This window comes from Balaenoptera acutorostrata, chromosome 10, assembly GCF_949987535.1.
Source record: "Balaenoptera acutorostrata chromosome 10, mBalAcu1.1, whole genome shotgun sequence".
NCBI lineage: Eukaryota > Metazoa > Chordata > Mammalia > Artiodactyla > Balaenopteridae > Balaenoptera > Balaenoptera acutorostrata.
Window position 1 is genome coordinate 70,269,743 of NC_080073.1, and position 25,715 is coordinate 70,295,457.

The 25,715-nt window shown below is 39.3% G+C and overlaps 1 protein-coding gene across 1 annotated transcript in view; it reads left to right on the plus strand.

Moving 5' to 3' along the window:
- Positions 1-25,715, plus strand: part of ZFAND3 (zinc finger AN1-type containing 3) — a 326,971-nt gene that overhangs the window by 426 nt on the left and 300,830 nt on the right. The window lies entirely within an intron of this gene.

The window sequence follows — 25,715 nt, forward strand, 5'->3', positions numbered from 1 at the left end:
CGGGGACTCGCCTGCCAGAGGCTCGGGCCGAAAGGGGCCGCCCGGGCTACTGGTGAGGGGGGCAGGGCTGCGTTCAGGGATGAGGGGGCGGCGTTGGCATCTCCCGGTGGAGCTGGGGTGCCCCCTTCCCTTGGCTTGTGGAGGCCAGCCTTTCCTCCCCTCCTTGGTATGAGTTGGTGCCCAGGAACCAGGAGGGTATTTCCTCTGACTTTTTCACCTCCCCTCCTCCCTGTCCCCCAGAGACTTGCATCATCACTTCCTAAATTATATCCTAGTGCCCCATTTGCTTTTAGGAAGTTGTTAACACGTCACCCATTTTTAAAAGTCGAGCCCAGAACCCAGGCTTGGGTAAAGTTATAAGACTGTTGAGGTCTCACCGTATTTAAAACACGTTTGTTTCAGAAGATCTGTAAGATTCCCTTGTCAAAAAAAAAAAACCTCAAGTCAGCTAGGCTTAGGAACGTGAGAGCCAATTTGCTTAATTGGCTCAAATTCCCTTCTGTCCCCATTTTTTTTTTTTAAATGATAAAAATATTCACCTTGGCCAGCCTATATTCTTGCTTGGCCATCCTGTGTTAGAGTGAAAATATTTGAGGTGGGAAATGAACTTTTCCACCTGTAGTTACAGTTTAAATTCTCCTTGTTACACTTGGAGTTTTTATGGATTGCCACCCCTCTTACCAGACAGATGCCTCCATCATAACTTATGATTCTAGATCTATTGTAAGGAAACTGGAGACTTTGAAGGCCAGCTTTTGTGATTTACCTCTTTTTTTGTTTTGTTTTATTTTCCAAAGATTCAGTATATTTGGAGGTGCATACAGGCAGTAAGGAAATGATTATTTCTGGTGAGGGCATCTTGGGAAGATGTATTGAAGTATTTTATCTTTACTGTCTCTCAGATCCTAGGTATGATTGAGGTAGAAATTAAGGCTATGGTTTTTGGGAGTGCAGAGAAAGATTAGAAAGTGGATCTTAGTGTAGATTTCTGTGGAGTTTGTCATATCCAAAGGTTATGACAAAAAAAAAAATCTCATTTTCTTATCTTTCAGCCTTTTCTTTCTCAAAAATTTCTTGGTGAAAGGATATTAGCGAAAAATAAGTTACGGCGTTACCAAAAGTTCTGAAGATGTGAAAATATCTTAGGTTTTATAGTCTCCCCTTCTTTTTGACTTGAAAATAATTGTGTTGTCTGCTAAGTGCTTTCATAGGCAATCTAATTCCCACAAGAATCTTATTAAGTGGGAACCATTCTCTCTTTATTTGTAGATGGGAAAACTCAGGCATTATTTATAGATGGGAAACTTGCCTTTGCATTCAGGGATTTCAGGGTGGAGCTGATGAGCTCTGTAGAGTGCTTAGTACCATCACGTTTATGACATCAGTCTGCTGCCCTGGAAAAATCTGGTGTTACAAGCCTCAGATTGTAACTCATAAGAAGACATGTGGCTCAGAGAAAGTAGCTGCCAGTGGCAGCTAATGCCCAGGATGTATCAGAGGTCTATTTCCTGGCAACACGTTAATGTCTTTGGGACCATTATTATGAGTGGAACCCACATTAAAAAATTTACATCAAGACTTAGAAACTGAGCAAGGTTCTGAGTAATGCAAGGAGAGTTTGGTAGTAGAGAGGAATAGTTACACTGATGCCATACTTGACCTATAAGCAACCAGGGCTGCTTTTTTGATACTTTCAATATGGCACTTTTTATGAACTGCAATTTGCCTAACAGGAGTTAGGCGAAACTAATATCTTTATGGTGGAAGCTGTTCTTTTTAATGTGTAATGTTTTAACCTTTCCTAAAGGTGCCTGTGTAGTTTGCAGTTTATACCAAAGTATAAGGAAATTGCTGTCTAGTTTCCATTATATCATGACTGATTTTGAACATGTTTCCCTTATTGCATGGGCTACATTCATGTTATGTTCATTAAGTAAACTTATAACATATTTAGCACATATTTGAGTGCCTCTGATATTATGGTAGACAAGAGGGTCACTGGCAGCACTCTCTGGGAGCAGGGGGCATAGAGGAGTAAAAACACCAGTTACAATGAAGTGTGTTAGGCTTGGAATAGGGTTTGTTAGGAGGGGCACCTACTCCAGTTGAGGTGGATGTAGAGGAAGGTAGCCTGGAGGGTGACGCCAGCCTAGGCCTGCAGGAAGATTGGGAGAGAATGGAAATAGGGAGAAGAGTGTTTTCTGTCAGGCAGAGGGGAGAGCATGGATGAAGGCCTGGATGTTAGAGAGAGCACTACACATTTGATCAGCTGAAAGTTCATTGTAGAGGATTGGTAGATTGTGAAGAGGGGTCAGCTAGAAATGAGGCTGAGATGGTGAGAGCAGTTGGTGATACAGGGCCCCATATGTGATGCTTAAGACTTTGGATTTTTATCCTGAGTGCACTGGGGAGCTGTTGCAGAACTTTGAGTGGGTTGTGAGGTGATTTTCTTTAATGTGAAAGATTACTGGATGATCTTGAGGGTGGCCTGTGTATGTGGGTATGATTGTGTGTGTGTGTGTGTGTGTGTGTGAATGTGGTGTCTATATGTTTGTGGCATGTTGTAAAGTCCAGAGGTACAGAAGACTTGTCAGGAGGAGTGATCCCCAGGGGATTACTATACCTGTATAGTGGCCAGGGAGAATGGAGAGAAGTAGATGTCAAAGCCATTCAGGAGGTAACTTGCCTTTTCCCTTCATGAGCATGAAGGTGAGTGTGCTCTCTAGAAACTTTAGTCAGCATTGCACTCTGCGGAAGCCGCAGGTCTGTGAAGTCAGCTGGCCAGGGCCCACACCCAGCCCTTTGCTGAGGAGCCTCTTAGCAGAATGTTCTGGTACTAGCGGACTAAAGGCAGTTCCTTTAGGATTGCTCTTCGCTCTAGTGACTTAGGCGGAAGGACTTGCTGCCCAGCATTGTCCACTCAGGACACCAATCAGTGGGGGTTGGTTAACACAGGAGAGCTTTCAGGTGGGTCTTGTGGGACTGCAATGAGAAAGGAGAATGCCACGAGGAGCATGCAGTGCAAATGTGTTAGTGCTTTGAACACTCAAAATTTCTAGTTTTCTCCTTGGTTTTATATTGTGAAATGGAGTGTAGGTAATTAATGTGTTATAGAGAGACCACTGGGAAACTTTGCTACCTTGGAAATTGTTGAGGATTTACTAAGGTTACAAGGTGTTTGTATAGCACATAAATGTTTTTAGGGTTAATGACCAAAAATATTTTTTTCCCTGAGACATGGACTTAAAACTTTTAGTGAAATATGAGCATGAGCATTTTTTTGGCTTATTTTAGGCATTCAGTAATCATGCAAAAAGTCATGCTAGTTTATAATTGTCAAATCTGAAATGAAATAGTCAATTGGTGTATTTTCTTTAGTGGAAATACATACGTAAAAGCACTTTTAAATCATATAGATATAAGTGGTATTAGTTGAAGCTACAAAATGTACTGAGGGATATAGATTCTTCATAGATATTTTCAAAAGTTTTTGAGAGAGCAGATCTAGAATATTATTAAAAAAAGACAGGAAGAAGACAATAAGAATATCCTTAGTGTATTATAGGGTGATAGAACGGGTAATTAATTAGGATGGGGGAAAGATGGACTTTATTTTCAAATTCTGCATATTAAGTATAAATATCTAATTACAATTATTGATATTCTGCCTTTATAATTGGAGACAATCTGTATTACAATGTAATTTAATGGAAACTTTGAGAAGTGTTATTCTTTTCATAAGTAAATTTAAAGTATAGTAGACATAAGTGTTCAGTCTGATATTTAGGGAATAATGGAGTATTTTATTTTATTTTAAAAATAAATTTATTTATTTATTTTTGGCTGCGTTGAGTCTTCGTTGCTGCGCGCGGGCTTTCTCTAGTTGCGGCGAGTGGGGGCTACTGTTTGTTGCGGTGTGCAGGCTTCTCATTGCGGTGGCTTCTCTTGTTATGGAATACGGGCTCTAGGCACGCGGGCTTCAGTAGTTGTGGCACACGGGCTCAGTAGTTGTGGCTTGTGGGCTCTAGAGCACAGGCTCAGTAGTTGTGGCGCACAGGCTTAGTTGCTCTGCGGCATGTGGGATCTTCCTGGACCACGGCTCGAACCCGTGTCCTCTGCGTTGGCAGGTGGATTCTTAACCACTGCGCCACCAGGGAAGTCCCTGGAGTATTTTAGATATGGGATTTATTAGGTAAACGATTCATTGTTTTGATAAAAAAAAAAGATGTTCATGATTTATTTTCTGATGAATCATGTCATAAAAGAAATATTACATGGGTACGTTTTCTTTAGGGAAATAGTTTTTTTAAAAAAAATAAATAAATTTATTTATTTATTTTATTTTTGGCTGTGTTGGGTCTTCGTTTCTGTGCGAGGGCTTTCTCTAGTTGCGGCGAGCGGGGGCCACTCTTCATCGCGGTGTGCGGGCCTCTCACTGTCGCGGCCTCTCTTGTTGCGGAGCACAAGCTCCAGACGCGCAGGCTCAGTAGTTGTGGCTCGTGGGCCCAGTTGCTCCACGGCATGTGGGATCTTCCCAGACCAGGGCTTGAACCCGTGTCCCCTGCATTGGCAGGCAGCTTCTCAACCACTGCGCCACCAGGGAAGCCCAGGGAAATAGATTTTATTAATATTTCATTTTTGTGATCTATTCTGTTGAGAAGCATTTTACTTACCAACTAGATCTGCTAGATAATGATGAATTTTAAGTAAAGATGGAGTTAGGGCAGAGATCAAGAGTAATCTCACAAAATAAATTCTTGTTCCTGAAATGGTTACTGGTAGAAAGTTGATTCAACCAAGATACTGACTAGTTAGCTTAAACAGAAGTTATTTATTTTTATTGTTTCTTTTATTTTCTCTGAGCCCAGGCCTTGGGAATTGATGTAGAACTCTGTTTCTGTCACTCTGTGAGTTATATGGCAAGTTTGCTTGGCTCCTAGTAGTGTGTGGCCCTCACACTCATTTTTGATTTATCAATCTCTGTCTCCCAATTGGAACATGTTGCCACACTTCAACCAGCTTAACCTGGGCTTTCAAATTCCATGTGAACACAGCATGAATCGCTAGTTAGTTAATCAGTAGAATGTTCATTCCAGTGATGTCACTAGTTATCCATCTGATTATAAAACCCCCTTAAACATTCTCTTAAACACAAAACAGCTCATTTGCACAGTTTTACTTTTTTTTTTTTAAGATTTTATATTTTTAGAGCAGTTTTAGGTTCAGAGCACAATTGAGAGTAAGGTACAGAGATTTCCCATATACCCCCTGCTCCCTCCCATGCACAGCCTCCCTTATTATCAGCATCCCCACCACAGTGGTGCATTTGTAACAGTGATGAACCTACATTGACTTGTCATTATCACCCAAAGTCCATGGTTTACACTACGGTTCACTCTTGGTGTTGTACAGCCTGTGGGATTGGATGAATTATAGTGACATGTATCTATTACAGTGTCATATAGAGTAGTTTCACTGCCCTGAAAATCCTCTTTGCTCTTACCTATTCATCACTCCCTCCTCCCAACCCCTGTCAACCACTCATCTTTTTACTCCATCGTTTTGCCTTTTCCAGAATGTCATATAGTTGGAATCATACAGTATGTAACATTTCCAGATTGGCTTCTTTCACTTAGTAGTATGCATTTAAGGTTCCTCCTTATCTTTTTGTGGCTTGATAGCTCATTTCTTTTTAGCACTTTAAGATTCAATTGTCTATATGTATCACAGTTTATCCATTCACCTACTGAAGGACATCTTGGTTGCTTCCAAGTGTTGGCAATTATGAATAAAGCTGCTATAAACATCCATGTGCAGGTTTTTGTGGACATAAGTTTTCAACTCCTTTGGGTAAATACCAAGGAGTCATGCAGTTTTTTTTTTTTTTTTTTAAAGGATTTTCTTATTTTTATTTATTTATTTATTTATTTTTGGCTGTGTTGGGTCTTCGGTTCGTGCGAGGGCTTTCTCCAGTTGCGGCAAGCGGGGGCCACTCTTCATCGCGGTGCGGGGACCGCTCTTCATCGCGGTGCGCGGGCCTCTCTCTATCGCGGCCCCTCCCGTCGCGGGGCACAGGCTCCAGACGCGCAGGCTCAGCAATCGTGGCTCACGGGCCCAGCTGCTCCGTGGCATGTGGGATCTTCCCAGACCAGGGCTCGAACCCGTGTCCCCTGCATTAGCAGGCAGATTCTCAACCACTGCGCCACCAGGGAAGCCCGAGTCATGCAGTTTTACTTTGCATTTTTGAGTTTTGTGTGCATCTGAAGATGCAACATGATTTATATGAAGTATTCACTGTCAATACGTTTATCTGTCTGCCCCATTTTCCTGATTACATTTGGGTATCCAGAAAAATTTGCCCCTTTGCAGTGATGGAACACTGGGAGATAATTTTATTTTTTAAGAAAACATGTTCTTTGTTTACATTGGTTTGAGACAATAGCTTTTTAGAGTTAGATCCAGTTAACATATAGGACATAGGCTCTTTTGGTATAATTCTCTTCTCCTCCCCATTCATTCTTCTCCTTCCCATTCACCACTCTCCTCCCCTCATAGCCCCCCCCCCCAAAAAAAGAGAACATAGCACTTTAAGTCTGCTGAAAAGTTTTGACTAAAAATCTCGTCATAGTCTTTAATAGTATTAAAGTTAACATTAATTTTTACAAGTTAACCTTCTTCTAGCTGGAAAAATCAGAGGGCTAAGAATTCTTTGAATAAAGTTTTTTAAAATGAAACCCTAGTGTATTAAATATTATTTATTGAGGGCAGAGTATGAAGATGGTGAGAACTAATATAATTTGGATTTTTTTATTAGGTCATACGGAGGTGTGTCTGTGCAAACTGATGCAAAATTTTGAACTACCACAATAATTATAGATCAAGATTGAGGTTAAAAGTTCTTTTTTCTTTTGAAGAAAGGTTAAGTTCAGTATCTCATCAAAGCTACATGTAGGAATTTGACCAGTCACAACTCAAAACTTGTATAATTTTAATCAGACACTTAAAAAACTGTCCAGATTCAGGCTTGTTGTGGGACTCCGTGTCAGAGTGGTTTGCAAAAGAGGGCCTTCATTCCAACTGGGTGGATGACGCTGATGTCACTCGGTTCTGGTAGGGGCTTTGAGAAACAGGCTGAGCCTGCTTTGGGCTGGGTCCCTATGTAACAAAATTATGTTGCTGAATGAGATAGTTAGATATAAGGAAGAAATTTCCTATGTGTGTTCAATGCAAAGGGAGGTTAAGCAGCTTTATTTGAAGTTTTTAATAACCAGAATCTAAGACTGCATTCTAGAATTGTTCTGTCCAGTATGGTAGCCACTAGCTACATGTAGCAGTTTAAATTCATACTAATTAAAATTAAATAAAATTAAAAATTCAGTTTTGAGTTACACTAGCTATATTTTAAGCACTCTCTGTCTCAGTAGCTGGTGGCTACCCCGTGGGGAACACAGATACAGAACACTTCATCCTCCCAAAAAGTTCTGTTGGACAGTGCTCTTCTAGAATGTTGACCTGATAGGCAACCAGGATTTTCAAGCCTATTTTTTTTTCTTTTTTTCTAGTTTTATTAAGAAACAGTTGACATTCAAGCTTATTTTCTTGTGAGTTCTCTAGATCCCTGTTTTCTCTCATATTCTGAAAATGTGGGGCTTGTTTAATTTAGCTCTGTGTTTTTTTTTTCCCCCCAGCTCCAACATGTTTTATTTCCAAAGGGGGAAGCAGTCCTATTGTTAATTCAGATTACTGGGAAGTGCTCCTTTGATCAGTTTTGGGAATTAAAATTTCAGTACAAGTTAGTCTATAATTTGAACTTTTTTTTTCATGTTAGCTTTTGGGTCAGTCATCTTTGCCCCTTTCTTAAGTCTATTAAACTGGCAACCTCAGAGGCCTATACAGGGAGACGTTGGACTAATACAGAATCTTTTTTCTTTTCTTTTTTTCTTTAGTGAGAGAATTTTTGAAGGTATTCACCTTGGACTATGACTTTTGTAGATTCACAAATATAAATCTCATATGACAGCTTTTGATATATGATTAGGGATAAATGCATTGGATTTTCGGGTAAATTCAAGTCCTTGTATACAGGGGAAGGTGGAGTATGTTGGAATATCCAGCAGCAGTGGGCAAAACCAAACTGATCTGTGATGTACCAGACTGAGGGAATGGAACAAGATGAATGAAAATGCCATGTCATCCTTGAGGCCAGGGGACAGAGCTGCAAACAGTGCCTGACATCTGAATTTGTGGCTGCAGCTGTTCACCAGAGGAAGGAAGAATGCAGTAGGAAGAAGATGTAGTACTAGCTAACTGCATCTGTTCATTCAACTGTACCAAATGTCCTGTATTATAGACAGGTGCAGTTTTGTGTTAGGGCAGAAGAATGTCCTGGGAAAGATCATGGATTGCAGCTGTGATCACTCTGGTTGGGGGAGAAGGGGGGATGAGGGCAGACCACACCACAGCATTTTGTGTTTCTAGTTTGTGGACAGGCTCTATTTAGCCTCATTGCTGCCTCATTAATGTCCTGGTAAAAAGTTAGGTTGGTGATGTACTTGGGACCTTCTGGGGAGTGCCTTTTCTCATTTCTTTCTGCTAAAGTGGAGTGATACGGAGTAACAGTTGTTCATGTCTTATCTACCTCTTGGACTCTTACACACTGGTAAGTTGAAGTGCATTTATATGAATAATCACACTCTTAGCCACACTTCCTGGAAGGAGAAGTATTCTAGTCATTCAAAAGTATCGCAAATACTCTTCCTGCAGTCATTTGGTTTTCTTAACATGGTTGTGCTGATAGCATTCCTGAACAGGGTGTGAGAAGTTTTCTCTAGCTTAATGGGTACCTAATGGGAAGAGTGGGGCAGGAATTTGGAGAACATAGATTGGGTGGGGGGGGCTTTGCTGATCATGTCCATGCTTTCAAAGTCTCTGCCTATTTCAGGTCACTGTTTTTCAATTTCAGCCCTTTTTAGAGTGCTTTATATAGATAGATGTGTTAGGAAAGTTCTCTCCTTAAAGAATTTTTTTTCAACATAATGAATGAGACACAAAATAGATTGAATAATACAGTCATTCTTAACTGTCCAGGTGTGTATTAACCAGCAAGAAATAATAAACTGGAGGTGGGAGAGAGTGTGGTGTATTTCAGCGTATGTTGTTTCTAGATTTATGATTTCTTGGTTTCTGTTCTGGGGATGGATGGATGGTATTCTTCATTTTCTTCAGATGCCACTGAAATTCAGAAAACCAGGTTTTTCAAGTCTTCGTGTTTGCATATGAAACTTTGCGTGTATATACAAAATCTTCACGGTGTATGACCCTATACAGTTTTATCTAGCTTGCCTTTCTCTTTTAACATAACACAGAGCTGTGCTACTCACCTTTAAAAATAAAGGTGTGTTTTTGCATGTTGGTCCACAAAAATCCTTGCTTAGAGGAACTTCTGTTTTATTCTTTTGTTGATTAGGGGGACATAATCATGTACTCTCTGAGGCCTGTATTCCCTGTTTCTGTGTATATATATGACTGTTAATTAGCTTTACCTGTTGTTCATGTCACCCCCACCCCCACCCCCAGTACTGTAGCACTTTCAAGATGTGTTTAAACTATGCATTTTATTTGTAAAGCTAATCTTTTTCTTCACTGAATGTGGGGCAGGATCTAATCATGGAACAGTTGCTGTAACAAGTGATAAAGATACAGTCTTGAGTAGAAGTGTGGAGTGTTACATGATGTATACTAAGAGTCTCTTTGGGGGTTTATAATCTCAATAATATCAGTATGGATTAATTTAGAAAATGATAGCCACAGTAAAACCTTTTCTGTGGAACTATGTGTCCCTAAAGGCTGCATTTTCTTCTTGGTTTTAAGCTGTTTGGTGACTAGATATTTATAATCCCATAGTTGAAAGCCCCCTAGGTTTACCTGAATAGTTTTCATTGTAAATAATTAGATACTTACATTGTATGGGTTTTTGGTTGGAGTTAGGGACAGGAAGAATGGACTGTGTTGGTTTTGTGTTGAAATTTGGGATGCAGAAAAGTCACTGGACAGTATGAGACACCTGATTTGGAGGTGAGTTGGAAGAGTAAGGACACACAAGGTGGTCAAGGGGGAAACTGGGGTGCAAGGGGGATGAGGATGGGGAAGTGCGGAGTGGTGGTAATTAGGAATGAAGATGCTTTGTGATCACCAACTTCTAGTCAAAATATGAGAGGTGACCACATCTGTAAGGGCTCAAGAAACTAATGTGAACAGGTGGTGTGGGTGAGATTAAAGAAAACATTCTGTTTTTTCTTGAAGTGTAGGGTGTGAGTCCCCAGAGGTCTTACAGGGAAGTGCTAAAGATCATAGGATGAGAGCTGTGGTGCACATTCCAAACTAAAGTTTAGTGGAAGTGGCAGCAGCTTTCAGCAAAATTGGTGTTCCATCTGTTAGAAGCCCATGGGCTGTTTCTTCTGCTAAGCCTTCTCAGCCAGTTAAAGGATGGTGCTTCGTGGTGTCTGTGCAGCAGACCATGGAGACTCTGCCTTCTTTCCTTTATTGGTATTGCCACAACCAACTCCATTCCTTGGGATATATTGATATTTTTCATCTCCCTTTTCAACCTCCAAGCCTGGTGTGGAGAGTTCAACAAAGTTTTGCTCATTTCCTGCTTTACTTGCTGTTCTTGGGGGAGAAAACTCTCACAAGCCCTTCCCATTTAAAAGATTTTTCAATGAATACATATGGGGGAGGTTACATTAAATTTTAAAGAATTTAATAGTAGTGTGTAGTGTTGGAGGAATGAGACCTTTCTTATTTGCTGTGAGGCTAATGAAGGGCCCCCTCTCATCCAACCTAGGCTCTTCCAGAATGCCTCCAAAGATGAAGGGCATGCTGATAGCTCATCTCCAGAAAACCAGCTGAGCTCAGTGGCTAGGCATGGGCTTTGAAATCAAAGACCTGGGTTGAAAACTTGACTTTATAACTCTCTGCTTGATTTTGGGCAGTTTACCTCTTTGCCTCTTTTTCTTTAAAAAAGAATATTCTAGAGTTGTTTTGAGATTTAGTGAGCTCTAATGCCTGTCAAGCCCCTTGGCACAGTGCCTGCCCAGGGTAATTAAATTTATTAAGGGCTGACTTCCCAGCCTTGAATGAAGGAGCATTGGTGGCAGATTAATAGATGCAGAACTTTCTTGCCTCAACTGGCAATTTGCATTTATGGTAATCTCCAGACCGGTGCCACCTCATTAGTTGATGAGGTTTCTGACTGGACTTTGGCTGGTTTGGCTATTTTCCAGAGCCTATCCCTTGTTCAGCACGCATTTGTTAATAAGCATTCTGTTGTGTGTCTTGAGCTCTGCTAGGCATGTTATACTGTTTTAGCTTCCGCCTTAAGAAAGCTCACAGGGTGGAAGGGGCGGCAGACAGTAAATGGACAAAACACCATGAGGAAAGTGCTATGGGAGATCATCACAGAGTACTGTGAGAGCGCTGACTGGGCATCTTACCGAGCCTGGGAGTGGAGGATGGCCAGGAGGGCTCTCTGAGGAGATGGTGCTTAAGCTGGGAGTAAACGATGAGCAGGAGTTAACCGTGTGGAGGTGGTGAGGAAGGGCTTTCCAAGCAGGGGGAACAGCTTATGCAAAGGCAGAGAGGAGTGAGAAAGCTTGCTGAATTCAGGGAATTGCAGAGTCAACTCAGGATGTTAGCTGCATTTGTGGCGGGAGGCAAGATGAAGCTGGGGGGATGAGCAGGAGCCAGTCGTGAACCTACTTGATTGTTGGATGGTTGAGTTAAGATTTTATCCTGGAAGCAGTTGGTACCATTTAAGGATTTAAGTATGGATGACAGATGATATTTATGTTTCAAAAACTTTACCTTGGCAGCAGTGTGGAGGAGAGTTGGAGGGTATAAGCATGGAAGCAGAGTCCAGTTAGAGCCCTTAAACCTTTTTGGGCCGTGGATGTCTTTGGCAGTCTGGTGAAGACCGCAGCCCCCTTTTCAGGACAATGCATAAAATAAATTACTTAGAATTACAAAGGAAACCAGTTAGATCTAAATGCACTTCTATATGTGGATTATAGAGTCTGTGAACCCTAGATAAAGCAACTGTGAGTGAATGCTGTAGTAGGAGAGCTGAGAATGAATGTAGGCTGAAACCTGGTGAGCTGTAATAACAAAATACCATAGACTGGTGGCTTATAAACAACAGAAATTTATTTCTCGCAGTTCTGGAGGCTGGAAGTCCAAGATCACGGCTCCGGCGGCTTTGGTGTCTGAGGAGAGCCAGCTTCCTCATTGATGCTGTCTTCTCATTATAACCTTACATGGTGGAAGGGATGAGAGACCTCTCTCTAGCCTCTTTTATAACGGTATTAATCCCATGATCTAAGCAGAGCCCTCATGATCTAATTGCTTCCCAAAGGCCTCACCTCCAGATACCATCACATTGGGCATTAGAATTCAACATGTGAATTCCGGGGGGGGGAGCACAAACATTTCACTCCATAGCACTGGGGCAGTGGGGACTGCAGAGGAGGGCTTGAGTGTAAGAGCCGAGGCAGACTGGATGGGGGATGGGGTGGGGGGTGGAAAGGAAAAGAGAGGCAGCAAGATTTCTGACATGGGCAACTGGGTGAAAGATGGTCAGTCACATATGGTGGGTATAGAAGTTCTGCCTACACACTAGTTAGCTTTTTTTGTTTGTTTGTTTTTTTGTTTTTTTGTTTTTTTTTTTCTTCAAATTTTATTTATTTATTTCTTTATTTTTGGCTGTGTTGGGTCTTCGTTTCTGTGCGAGGGCTTTCTCCAGTTGCGGCAAGCCGGGGCCACTCTTCATCGCGGTGCGCGGGCCTCTCACTATCGTTGCCTCTCTTGTTGCAGCGCACAGGCTCCAGACGCGCAGGCTCAGTAATTGTGGCTCACGGGCCTAGCTGCTCCGCGGCATGTGGGATCCTCCCAGACCAGGGCTCGAACCCGTGTCCCCTGCATTGGCAGGCAGACTCTCAACCACTGCGCCACCAGGGAAGCCCCTAGTTAGCTTTTGAAAGGTCGTTTGTGAATCCATTTATTTCTAAATCCATCGTGAAACTGTAGAAGCAGCCACTAATGCCATCTGTCACTGGTGTGTGAAGTTTGGTTTGGTAGAAGAAGGTTTATACTTTGGAAGTTCTTAAGTTGAAGTGATCCCATCTGGAAGATTATGAGCATATTGTGGGAAAGAGATGATTAGTTTTAGAAAGGTTGAGTATACATTTTGATGAATTAGATAGCATGTCAGTGTACTTTTATCGTATTTTTTAATTGAGGTATAATTGATACATCATATTATATTAGTTTCAGGTGTACAACATAATGAGTTGATATTTGTAGGTATTGCAGAATGATCACCACAAAACATCTAGTTAACATCCATCACCATACGTAGTTAAAAAATTTTTTTCGGGACTTCCCTGGTGGCGCAGTGGTTAAGAATCTGCCTGCCAATGCAGGGGACACAAGTTCGATCTCTGGTTCTGGAAGATACCACATGCTGTGGAGCAGCTAGGCCTGTGCACCAAAACTACTGAACCTGTGCTCTAGAGCCCACGAGCCACAACTAATGTGCCCGCGTGCCACAACTACTGAAGCCCAGACGCCTACAGCCTGTGCTCCACAACAAGAGAAGCCATGGCAATGAGAAGCCCGTGCACCGCAATAAAGAGTAGCGCCTGCTCGCCGCAACTAGAGAAAGCCCGTGTGCAGCAACGAAGACCCAATGCAGCCAAAAAATAAAAAAATAAAAACAGGTGAAATTCTGAAGGACTTTTCCAAGCAACTTGAAAAAAAAAATTTTTTTTTCTTGTGATGAGAACTTTTAAGGTCTACTCTCTTAGCAACTTTAAAATATGTAATACAGTATTATTAACTGTAGTCACCATGCTGTACAATACAGTCCCATGACATTCATTTTATAACTGGAAGTTTGCACCTTTTGACCCCCTCACTCATTTCACCCCCCCCACTTCCTGCCACCACCAACCACCAATCTGTTCTCTATATGCGACTTTTTTTCCCTAAAGATTCCACATATAAGTAAGATCATACAGTATTTGTCTTTCTCTGTCTGACTTATTTTCACTTAGCATAATGCCCTCAAGGTCCATCCGTGTTGTTGCAAGTGGCAGGATTACATTCTTTTTTAATGGCCAAATAATATTTCATTGTATGTATATATGTGTGTGTATATATATAACATATATATAATATATATGTGTGTGTATATATATACATATATATACACCCCACATTTTCTTTGTTCATTCCTCCATTGATGGACATCTAGGTTGTTTCTATGGCTTGGCTGTTGTAAATAATGTTGCAGTGAACATGGGGTGCATATATCTTTCTGAATTAGTGTTTTCATTCTCTTCTGGATTATATGGTAGATCAATTTTTTAATATTTTGAGGAACCTCCATGCTATTTTCCATAGCAGCTACACCAATTTACATGCCCACCAGCAGTGCACAAGGGTTCCCTTTTCTCCATGTCCTTGCCAACATTTGATATTTCTTTGTGATAATAGCAGTTCTAAGTGGTGTGCAGTGATATCTCATTGTGATTTTGAGTTGCATTTCCCTGATGATTGGTGATGTGGAGCATCTTTTCATGTACCTGTTGGCCATCTGTATGTCTTCTTTGGAAAAATGTCTGTTCAGATCTGCCCATTTTTAATTGGATTGTTTTTTTGATAGTGAGTTACGAGTTCTCTATATATTTTGAATGTTAACCCCTTATCAGATATATGATTTGCAGATATTTTCTCCCATTTGTAGATTGCCTTTTCATTTTGTTAAAGGTTTCCTTTGCTGTGCAGAAGAAGCCTTTTAATTTGATGTAGTCCCACTTGTTTATTTTTGTTTTCTTTGTATCTATTTAATTTTATTTTTTAAAATTTAATTTAATATTTTTATTAGCTTTATTCTAGACATAGAATATTTATTTGAAGATAAAAGGATAGAACAAAAATTAATGAACTATAATAACATTTTGAAATAAATAAAATAGAATTTTACTTAGAAGGAAAGAAGTGAAAGCTATGCTGAACTTTAGATAATTAACTTCCTTACCCCATGACATGTGAGTTCTATTTTTTTAAATTTAATTTAATTTATTTTTTTATACAGCAGGTTCGTATTAGTCATCCATTTTATACACATCAGTGTATACATGTCAATCCCAATCTCCCAATTCATCACACCACTACCTTCACCCCCCACCCCAGGCTTTCCCCCCTTGGTGTCCATACGTATTTTCTCTACTTCTGTGTCTCAATTTCTGCTCTGCAAACTGGTTCATCTGTACCATTTTCTAGGTTCCACATATATGTGTTAGTATACGATATTTGTTTTTCTCTTTCTGACTTACTTCACTCTGTGTGACAGTCTCTAGATGCATCCACGTCTCTACAAATGACCCAATTTCGTTCCTTTTTATGGCTGAGTAATATTCCATTCTATACATGTACCACATCTTCTTTATCCATTCATCTGTCGATGGGCATTTAGCTTGCTTCGGTGACCTGGCTATTGTAAATAGTGCTGCAATGAACATTCGGGTGCACGTGTCTTTTTGAATTACGGTTTTCTCTGGGTATATGCCCAGTAGTGGGATTGCTGGGTCATATGGTAATTCTATTTTTAGTTTTTTTAAGGAACCTCCATACTGTTCTTCATAGTGGCTGTATCAATTTACATTCCCACCAACAGTGCAAGAGGGTTCCCTTTTCTCCACACCCTCTCCAGCATTTGTTTGTAGATTTTCTGATGATGCCCATTCTAACTGGTGTGAGGTGATACCTCATTGTAGTTTTGATTTGCATTTCTCTAATAATTAGTGATGTTGAGCAGCTTTTCATGTGCTTCTTGGCCATCTGTATGTCTTCTTTGGAGAAATGTCTATTTAGGTCTTCTGCCCATTTTTGGATTGGGGTGTTTGTTTTTTTAATATTGAGCTGCATGAGCTGTTTATACATTTTGGAGATTAATCCTTTGTCTGTTGATTCGTTTGCAAATATTTTCTCCCATTCTGAGGGTTGTCTTTTCATCTTGTTAATGGTTTCCTTTGCTGTGCAAAAGCTTTTAAGTTTCATTGTGTCCCATTTGTTTATTTTTGTTTTTATTTCCATTACTCTAGGAGGTGGATCAAAACATATCTTTCTGTGATTTATGTCAAAGAGTGTTCTTCCTATGTTTTCCTCTAAGAGTTTTATAGTGTCTGGTCTTACATTTAGGTCTCTAATCCATTTTGAGTTTATTTTTGTGTATGGTGTTAGGTAGTGTTCTAATTTCATTCTTTTACATGTAGCTGTCCAGTTTTCCCAGCATGACTTATTGAAGAGACTGTCTTTTCTCCATTGTATATCCTTGCCTCCTTTGTCATAGATTAGTTGACCATAGGTGCGTGGGTTTATCTCTGGGCTTTCTGTCCTGTTACATTGATCTGTATTTCTGTTTTTGTGCCAGTACCACATTGTCTTGATTACTGTAGCTTTGTAGTATAGTCTGAAGTGAGGGAGTCTGATTCCTCCAGCTCTGTTTTTTTCCCTCAAGACTGTTTTGGCTATTCGGGATCTTTTGTGTCTCCATACAAATTTTAACATTTTCTGTTCTAGTTCTGTAAAAAATACCATTGGTAATTTGATAGGGATTGCATTGAATCTGTAGATTGCTTTGGGTAGTATAGTCATTTTCACAGTATTGATTCTTCCAACCCAAGAACATGGTATATCTCTCCATCTGTTGGTATCATCTTTAATTTCTTTCATCAGTGTTTTATAGTTTTCTGCATACAGGTCTTTTGTCTCCCTAGGTAGGTTCATGCCTAGGTATTTTATTCTTTTTGTTGCAGTGGTAAATGGGAGTGTTTCCTTAATTTCTCTTTCAGATTTTTCATCATTAGTGTATAGGAATGCAAGAGATTCCTTTGCATTAATTTTGTATCCTACTGCTTTACCAAATTCATTGATTAGCTCTAGTAGTTTTCTGGTGACATCTTTAGGATTCTTTATAGTATCATGTCATCTGCAAACAGTGACAGTTTTACTTTTTCTTTTCCAACTTGTATTCCTTTTATTTCTTTTTCTTCTCTGATTGCGGTGGTAGGACTTCCAAAACTATGTTGAATAATAGTGGTGAGAGTGAACATCCTTGTCTTATTCCTCATCTTAGAGGAAATGCTTTCAGTTTTTCACCATTGAGAATGATGTTTGCTGTGGGTTTGTCATATATGGTCTTTGTTATGTTGAGGTAGGTTCCCTCTGTGCCCACTTTCTGGAGAGTTTTTATCATAAATGGGTGTTGAATTTTGTCAAAAGCTTTTTCTGCATCTATTGAGATGATCATATGGTTTTTATTCTTCAATTTGTTAATATGGTGTTTCACATTGATTTCTGTATATTGACGAATCCTTGCATCCCTGAGATAAATCCCACTTGATCATGTTGTATGATCCTTTTAATGTGTTGTTGGATTCTGTTTGCTAGTGTTTTGTTGAGGATTTTTGCATCTATGTTCATCAGTGATATTGGTCTGTAATTTTCTTTTTTTGTAATATGTTTGTCTGGTTTTGGTATCAGTGTGATGGTGGCCTCATAGAATGAGTTTGGGAGTTTTCCTTCTTCTGCAATTTTTTGGAAGAGTTTGAGAAGGATAGGTGTTAGTTCTTCTCTAAATGTTTGATAGAATTCACCTGTGAAGCCATCTGTTCCCAGACTTTTGTTGTTGGAAGGTTTTTAATCACAGTTTCAATTTCATTAGTTGTGATTGGTCTGTTCATATTTTCTGTTTCTTCCTGGTTCAGTCCTGGAAGGTTATACCTTTCTAAGAATTTGTCCATTTCTTCATTTTATTGGCATAGAGTTGCTTGTAGTAGTCTCTTACGATGCTTTGTATTTCTGCGGTGTCTGTTGTACTGCTCCTTTTTCATTTCTAATTTTATTGATTTGAGTCCTCTCCCTCTTTTTCTTGATTAGTCCTGCTAGTGGTTTATCAATTTTGTTTATCTTCTCAAAGAACCAGCTTTTAGTTTTATTGATTCTTGCCATTGTTTTCTTTGTTTCTATTTCATTTATTTCTGCTTTGATCTTTATGATTTCTTTCCTTCTGCTAACTTTGAGTTTTGTTTGTTCTTCTTTCTCTGGTTCCTTTAGGTGTAAGGTTAGATTATTGAGAGTTTTTCTTGAGGTAGGCTTGTATAGCTATAACCTTCCCTCTTAGAACTGCTTTTGCTGCATCCCATAGGTTTTGGATCGTCGTGTTTTCATTGTCATTTGCCTCTAGGTATTTTTTGATTTCCTCTTTGATTATTTCAGTGACCTCTTGGTTATTTAGTAACGTATTGTTTAGACTCCATGTGTTTGTGTTTTTTATGTTTTTTTCTCTGTGATTGATTTATAATCTCATAGCCTTGTGGTCCGAAAAGATGCTTGATATGATTTCAATTTTCTTAAATTTACTGAGGCTTGATTTGTGACCCAAGACATGATCTATTCTGGAGAATGTTCCCTGTGCCCTTGAGAAGAAAGTATAATCTGCTGTTTTTGGATGGAATGTCCTGTAAATATCAATTAAATCTTTTTGGTCTATTGTGTCATTTAAAGCTTGTGTTTCCTTATTAATTTTCTGTTTGGATGATCTGTCCATTGGTGTAAGTGAGGTGTTAAAGTCCCCCACTATTATTGTGTTACTGTCGATTTTCTCTTTTAGAGCTGATAGCAGTTGCCTTACGTATTGAGGTGCTCCTATGTTGGGTGCATATATATTTATAATTGTTATATCTTCTTGGATTGATCCCTTGATCATTATGTAGTGTCCTTCCTTGTCTCTTGTAACATTCTTTATTTTAAAGTCTATTTTATCTGATATGAGTATTGCTACTCCAGCTTTCTTTTGATTTCCACTTGCATGGAATATCTTTTTCCATCCCCTCACTTTCAGTCTGAATGTGTCCCTAGGTCTGAAGTGGGTCTCTTGTTGACAGTATGTATATGGGTCTTGTTTTTGTATCCATTCAGCAAGCCTGTGTCTTTTGGTTGGAGCATTTAATCTATTCACGTTTAAGGTAATTATCGATATGTATGTTCCTATTACCATTTTCTGAATTGTTTTGGGTTTGTTTTTGTAGGTCCTTTTCTTCTCTTGTGTTTCCCACTTAGAGAAGTTCCTTTAGTATTTGTTGTAGATCGGGTTTGGTGGTGCTGAATTCTCTTAGCTTTTGCTTGTGTGTAAAACTCTTGATTTCTCCATCGAATCTGAATGAGATCCATGCTGGGTAGAGTAATCTTGGTTTTAGGTTCTTCCCTTTCATCACTTTAAGTATATCATGTGACTCCCTTCTGGGTTGTAGAGTTTCTGCTTGTAAATCAGCTGTTAACCTTATGGGAGTTCTCTTGCATGTTATTTGTCATTTTTCCCTTGCTGCTTTCAGTAATTTTTCTTTGTGTTTAATTTTTGCCAGTTTGATTACTATGTGTCTCAGCATGTTTCTCCTTGGGTTTATCCTGTATGGGACTCTCTGCGCTTCCTGCACTTGGGTGGCTATTTCCTTTCCCATGTTAGGGAAATTTTCGACTATAATCTCTTCAAGTATTTTCTCGGGTCCTTTCTTTCTCTCTTCTTTTGGGACCCCTGTAATGTGAATGTTGTTGCGTTTAATGTTTTCCCAGATGTCTCTTAGGCTGTCTTCGTTTGTTTTCATTCTTTTTTCTTTATTCTGTTCTGCAGCAGTGAATTCCACCATTCTGTCTTCCAGGTCCTTTATCCATTTTTCTGCCTCAGTTTTTCTGCTATTGATTCTTTCTAGTGTAGTTTTCATTTCAGTTATTGTATTGTTCATTTCTGTTTGTTTGTTCTTTAATTCTCCTAGGTGTTGTTAAACATTTTTTGCATCTTCTCCATCTTTGCATCCATTCTTTTTCCGAGGTCCTGGATCATTTTCACTATCATTCTGAATTCTTCTTCTGGAAGGTTGCCTATCTCCACTTCGTTTAGTTGTTTTTCTGGGTTTTATCTTGTTCCTTCATCTGGTACATAGCCCTCTGTCTTTTCATCTTGTCTGTTTTTCTGTGAATGTGGTTTTTGTTCAACAGGCTGTAGGATTGTAGTTCTTCTTGCTTCTGCTGCCTGCCCTCTGGTGGATGAGGTTATCTAAGAGGCTTGTGCAAGTTCCCTGATGGGAGGGACTGGTGGTGGGTAGAGCTGGGTGTTGCTCTGGTGGGCAGAGCTCAGTAAAACTTTAATCCTCTTCACTGCTGATGGGTGGGGTTTGGTTCCCTCCCTTTTGGTTGTTTGATTTGAGGCAGCCCAACACTGGAGCCTACCTGGGCTCTTTGGTGGGGCTAATGGCAGACTCTGGGAGGGCTCACGCCAAGGAGTACTTCCCAGAACTTCTGCTGCCAGTGTCCTTGTCCCCACAGTGAGCGACAGCTACCACCCACCTCTGCAGGAGACCCTCCAACACTAGCAGGTAGGTCTGGTTCAGTTTCCCCTTGGGTCACTGCTCCTTCCCATGGTTCCCGATGCGCACACTACTTTGTATTTGCCCTCCAGGAGTGGAGTCTCTGTTTCCCCCAGTTCTGTCGAAGTCCTGCAATCAAATCCCACTAGCCTTCAAAGTCTGGTTCTTTAGGAATTCCTCCTCCCGTTGCCGGATCCCCAGGTTGGGAACCTGACATGGGGCTCTGAACCTTCACTCCAGTGGGTGGACTTCTGTGGTATAAGTGTTTTCCAGTTTGTGAGTCACCCACCCAGCAGTTATGGGATTTGATTTTACTGTGATTGTGCTCCTCCTACCGTCTCATTGTGGCTTCTCCTTTTTCTTTGGATGTGGGGTATCTTTTTTGGTGAGTTCCAGTGTCTTTCTGTCGATGATTGTCCAGCAGCTAGTTGTGATTCTGGTGTTCTCGCAAGAGGGAGTGAGAGCACGTCCTTCTACTCCACCATCTTGGTTCCTAATCTAGGTTATATTTCCAAAAAAAACCAAAGCTTGAACTTCCAACATCTTAGATTTTAAGAGGTACCTTGTTCTTAGGTCCTTTAGTTTCTGGTGGACAAGATTGCACTCACCTCATTTGTCTTGATATTTTACTTAATTTTATAGATTTAATCCTCCTTTCTCAGCTTTGGGTTTTCTAGAAAGAAGTCTGTTTAGTTTGCACTTTCATCCTTGTAAATATTTAGATGTCTTTTCTGAAGTCTTTCCAATTGCATGTTATATTTTTGAAGTGTATCTATGTTGCTGAAGACAAAAGATAGATATATTCTCTCTATTCCCCCCCACCTCCCGCCCATAGGTTGGGATGGCGTAGAAAGAAACTGATCATGTGGGGGGTAGTAAAATTTGTTTCTTAAAAATAAAGTTCAGTATATATTTAGGAAAAATTAAGTGAGGTATGAAGTAATATGAGGGCGCACACTTCTTGGCTGATACGATTTATACTGTTTTACTCATTATTATGGTTGTATGTGTTAGTGTGACACAGAAGAGAGTACATATTTGTCCATACATAGTGTGATTGAGAGTCAAGGTCAAACTGCATTTTTCAGGTATTGTGAAAATATTATTTTGCTGCATGTTATTTTCTTTTTTTTTTTTTTTTTTTTTTTTAGGATTTTCTTTTTATTTATTTATTTATTTATTTTATTTTTATTTATTTTTGGCTGTGTTGGGTCTTCGGTTCGTGCGAGGGCTTTCTCCAGTTGTGGCAAGCGGGGGCCACTCTTCATCGCGGTGCGGGTACCGCTCTTCATCGCGGTGCGCGGGCCTCTCTCTATCGCGGCCCCTCCCGCTGCGGGGCACAGGCTCCAGACGCGCAGGCTCAGCAACCGTGGCTCACGGGCCCAGCCGCTCCGCGGCATGTGGGATCTTCCCAGACCAGGGCTCGAACCCGTGTCCCCTGCATTAGCAGGCAGATTCTCAACCACTGCGCCACCAGGGAAGCCCTTTGCATGTTATTTTCTATAAAGTCTTCCGTTTATTTAGCTATATGACTGCTATATTATGACTTTAAGGAATTTTAAGCATTTCAGCATTTGAATTCTGTGATGAAGGACAGTTGGGTCATTTGAATTTTTAGGTGAGCTCTTATTAAAGTACAATTGTATACTGTTGTATTAATGGTAAATACGTTAATATTAAATATGTGTTAGTGGTAAATATACAAAGATACACTTTAAATTTGTTTAAAATTATATGGTTATGGTTTAATAGTTTCATAAGTATATTGGCAACTTGCTGTTGCTGGATTTTAGAATATCCCAGGCTGAAGCTGTTTTGACTCCCTGCTGCTTTACAACATGGAGACTGACAAGAAGGTCCAGGGCATTGGCTGGATCTGCGGACAAGGACAACTTGCAGTATTTTAACCCAGAAAGATTAGAAAGGTGGTGCTTGATCTCCTGGCTCAGAATTTGATGCATGTTTGAGGTGCTGCTGCTGCTACTTGTTTTAGCTAAAACCTTGGGATTATCGTTTTCTAGTTAAGAGATTGAAAATTTTTGAATATGGCCTTAATATTACATTATTGAACATAGAAAGTACAATTCACATACCTTAAAATTCATCCTTTAAAAATGTACAATTTAGTGATTTTTAGTATATTCAGAAAGTTGTGCAGCTGTCACCACCATCAAGCTCCAGAAAATTTTTACCTCAGAAAGAAATCATGTACCCATTAGCAGTCACTCCACATTGCTCTTTCCCTCTGGCAGTCACAAATCTAACTCTCTGTTTGTATTGATTTGCCAGTTCTGAACATTTTATATAAATGGAATCATAAAATATGTGGCCTTTTGTGTCTACCTTCTTTCCCTTAGTAGAATGGTTTTAAGGTTCATTTGTGTTGTAGCATGTATTAGTACTTCATTTTTTATGGTTGAATAATATTCCTTTGTATGGGTATACCACATTTTGTTTATCCATTCATCAGTTGATGGACATTGTGGGTTGTTATCACTTTTTGGCTAGTATGAATAATGCCATGTACATTTGTGTACAAGTTTTTGTTTGAACACCTGCTTTCAACTCTCTTGGATATACACCTAGGAGGGGAAGCTAGGTCATACGGTAATTCGATGTTTAACTTTTTGAGTAACTGCCATATTGTTTTCCAGAGTGGCTGCACCATTTTACATTCCCACCAGCAACGTGTGAGGGTTCCAGTGTCTCCATATCCTTGCCCATCTTTTTGATTATAGCCATTGTAGTGGGTATGAAGTAGCATCTCATTGTGGTTTTGATTTGCTTTTGCTAATGACTAATGATGCTGAACATCTTTTCATGTGCCTATTGGCCATTTGTATATCTTCTTTGGAGAAATGTTTGTTCAATCCTTTGTCCATGTTTAAATTGGGTTATGTGTTTTTATTGTTGAGTTATAAACCTTTTTTTATTGGTATATATTTTGGTCACTAGTCCCTTATCAGCTATATGATTTACATATACTTTCTCCCATTCCATAGGTGGTTTTTCACTTTTTTTGGGATAGTGTCCTTTTAGGCACAGAAGTTTTTAATTCTGACGAAGTCCAATTTATCTTTTTTTTTTTTTGGTTGCTTGTGTTTTTGATGTCATATCTTAGAAAATGTTGCCTGATCCAAGATCATGAAGATTTACAACTATGTTTTATCATTAAAATTAAAATTATGTCTTAAAGTCTTAGCTCTTTTGTTTAAATTGTTGATCCATTTTGAGTTAATTTTTGTATATAGTGTGAGACAGGGTTCCTTTTTTATTCTTTTGCATGTGGGTAATTTGATTGCCCCACACAATTTGTTGAAAAAACTATTCTTTCCCCATTGAATTGTTTTGGCACCCTTGTCAAAAATCAGTTAACTGTAAATGTAAAAGTTTACTTCTGGACTCACAGTTTTATTACATTGATGCCTATATCCCACTGTCTTGAATACTTACTTTCTAGTAAGTTTTGAAATCAGAAAGTGTGATTCCTCCAACTTTGTTCTTCTTTATCAAGATTGTTTTGAGTATTTTGGGTCCTTTGCATTTCCATATGAATTTTAGGATCAGCTTGTCAATTTCTGCAAAACCAGCTAGGAATTTGATAAGGGATTGCATTGCATCTCTTAGGTTAAATTTGGGGACTGTTGGCCATGTTAACAGTATTTAGCCTTCCTACACTTGAATGTTGGGATATCTTTTCATTTATCTGTGTCTTCAATTTCTTTTACTTTTTTTTTGGCCACACCACGTGTCATGTGGGATCTTAGTTACCTGACCAGGGATCGAACCCATGCCCCCTCCATTGGAAGGCAGAGTCTTAACCCCTGGACCACCTGGGAAGTCCTATGTCTTCAATTTCTTTCAACAGTGTTTTATAGTTTTCAGTGTAGAAGGCTTGCACTTCTTTGTTAAATTTATACCTATTTTATTTGTTTTGATACTCATAAGTGGAATTGTTTTCTTAATTTCATTTTCAGATTGTGCAGTGATAGCATATAGAAATACAATTGATTTTTGTGTATTGTTCTTGTATCCTGCAAACTTGCTGAACTTCTTAGCTCCAGTAATTTTTTAGTGAATTCCTTAGGATGTTTCTATATACAAGATCATGTCATTTGCAAATAGGGATAGTTTTACTTCTTTTTTTCCCCCCAATCTGGATGACTTTTATTTCGTTTTCTTGCTTAATTGCCCTGCCAAGAACTTGTAATACAAAGTTAAATAGAAATGATGAAAGCAGACATCCTTGTCTTGTTCTAGATCTTAGGGGGAAGCTTTCAGTCTTTCACCATTAAGTAATGAAGTTAGCAGTGGTGATGATTTTAGCTTTTTTGTAAATCCCTTTCATCAGGATGAAGAAGTTCCTTTGTATCCTTAGTTTGTTGAGTTTATTTCTTTATTTTCATGAAGGGGTATTGGATTTGGTCAAATGCTTTTTCTTTGTCTAATTGAGACTGTCATGCGGTTTTTTGTCCTTTAATCTTTCACTACATGATCTATTAGTTTGGTTAATTTTCTGATGCTAAACCAGCCTTGCATTTCTGGGATAAATCCTATTTGGTCTTAGTGTATAATCCTTTTTATTTGTTGTTGGATTTGGTTTGCTAGTATTTTATTGAGGATTTTTGTGACTATGTGGTATTTTGGTTTCTAGTTTTCTTTTGTTGTGATATCTTTGTCTGGTTTTGGTATCAGGTAATACTGGGCTCATAGATTGAATTGGGATGTGTTCCCTCCTCTTCCATTTTTTGGGAAGAGTGTGAAGAATTGGTATTCATTCCTCTTTAAATATTTGGTAAAATTCATCAGTGAATCCATCTGTGCTTGGGCTTTTCTTTGTGGAAAGTTTTAAAATTACCAATTCCATCTCCTTACTTGTAGGTCTATTCAGATTTTCTAATTTTTCTTGTGAGTCTTAGTACTTTGTGTTTTTCTAGAAATTTATCCATTTCATAAAAGTCATCTTCCCTTATATCTTTTTAATTGTCTGTAGCAGTGGTTGTGATATCCTGTCTTTCATTCTTGAGTTTAATAATTTGGGTCTTCTCTCTGTTTTTTCTTGGTCAGTCCAGCTAAAAGTTCGTCAGTTTTGTTGATTTTTTTCAAAGAACCAACTTTTAATTTCATTTATAGTTTTTCTCTTTTTTTATAGCATTACTTTCTGCTCAGCTTTATTATTTCGTTTCTTCTGCTTTCTTTATGTTTAATTTGCTCTTTTTCTCATGTTCTAAGGTG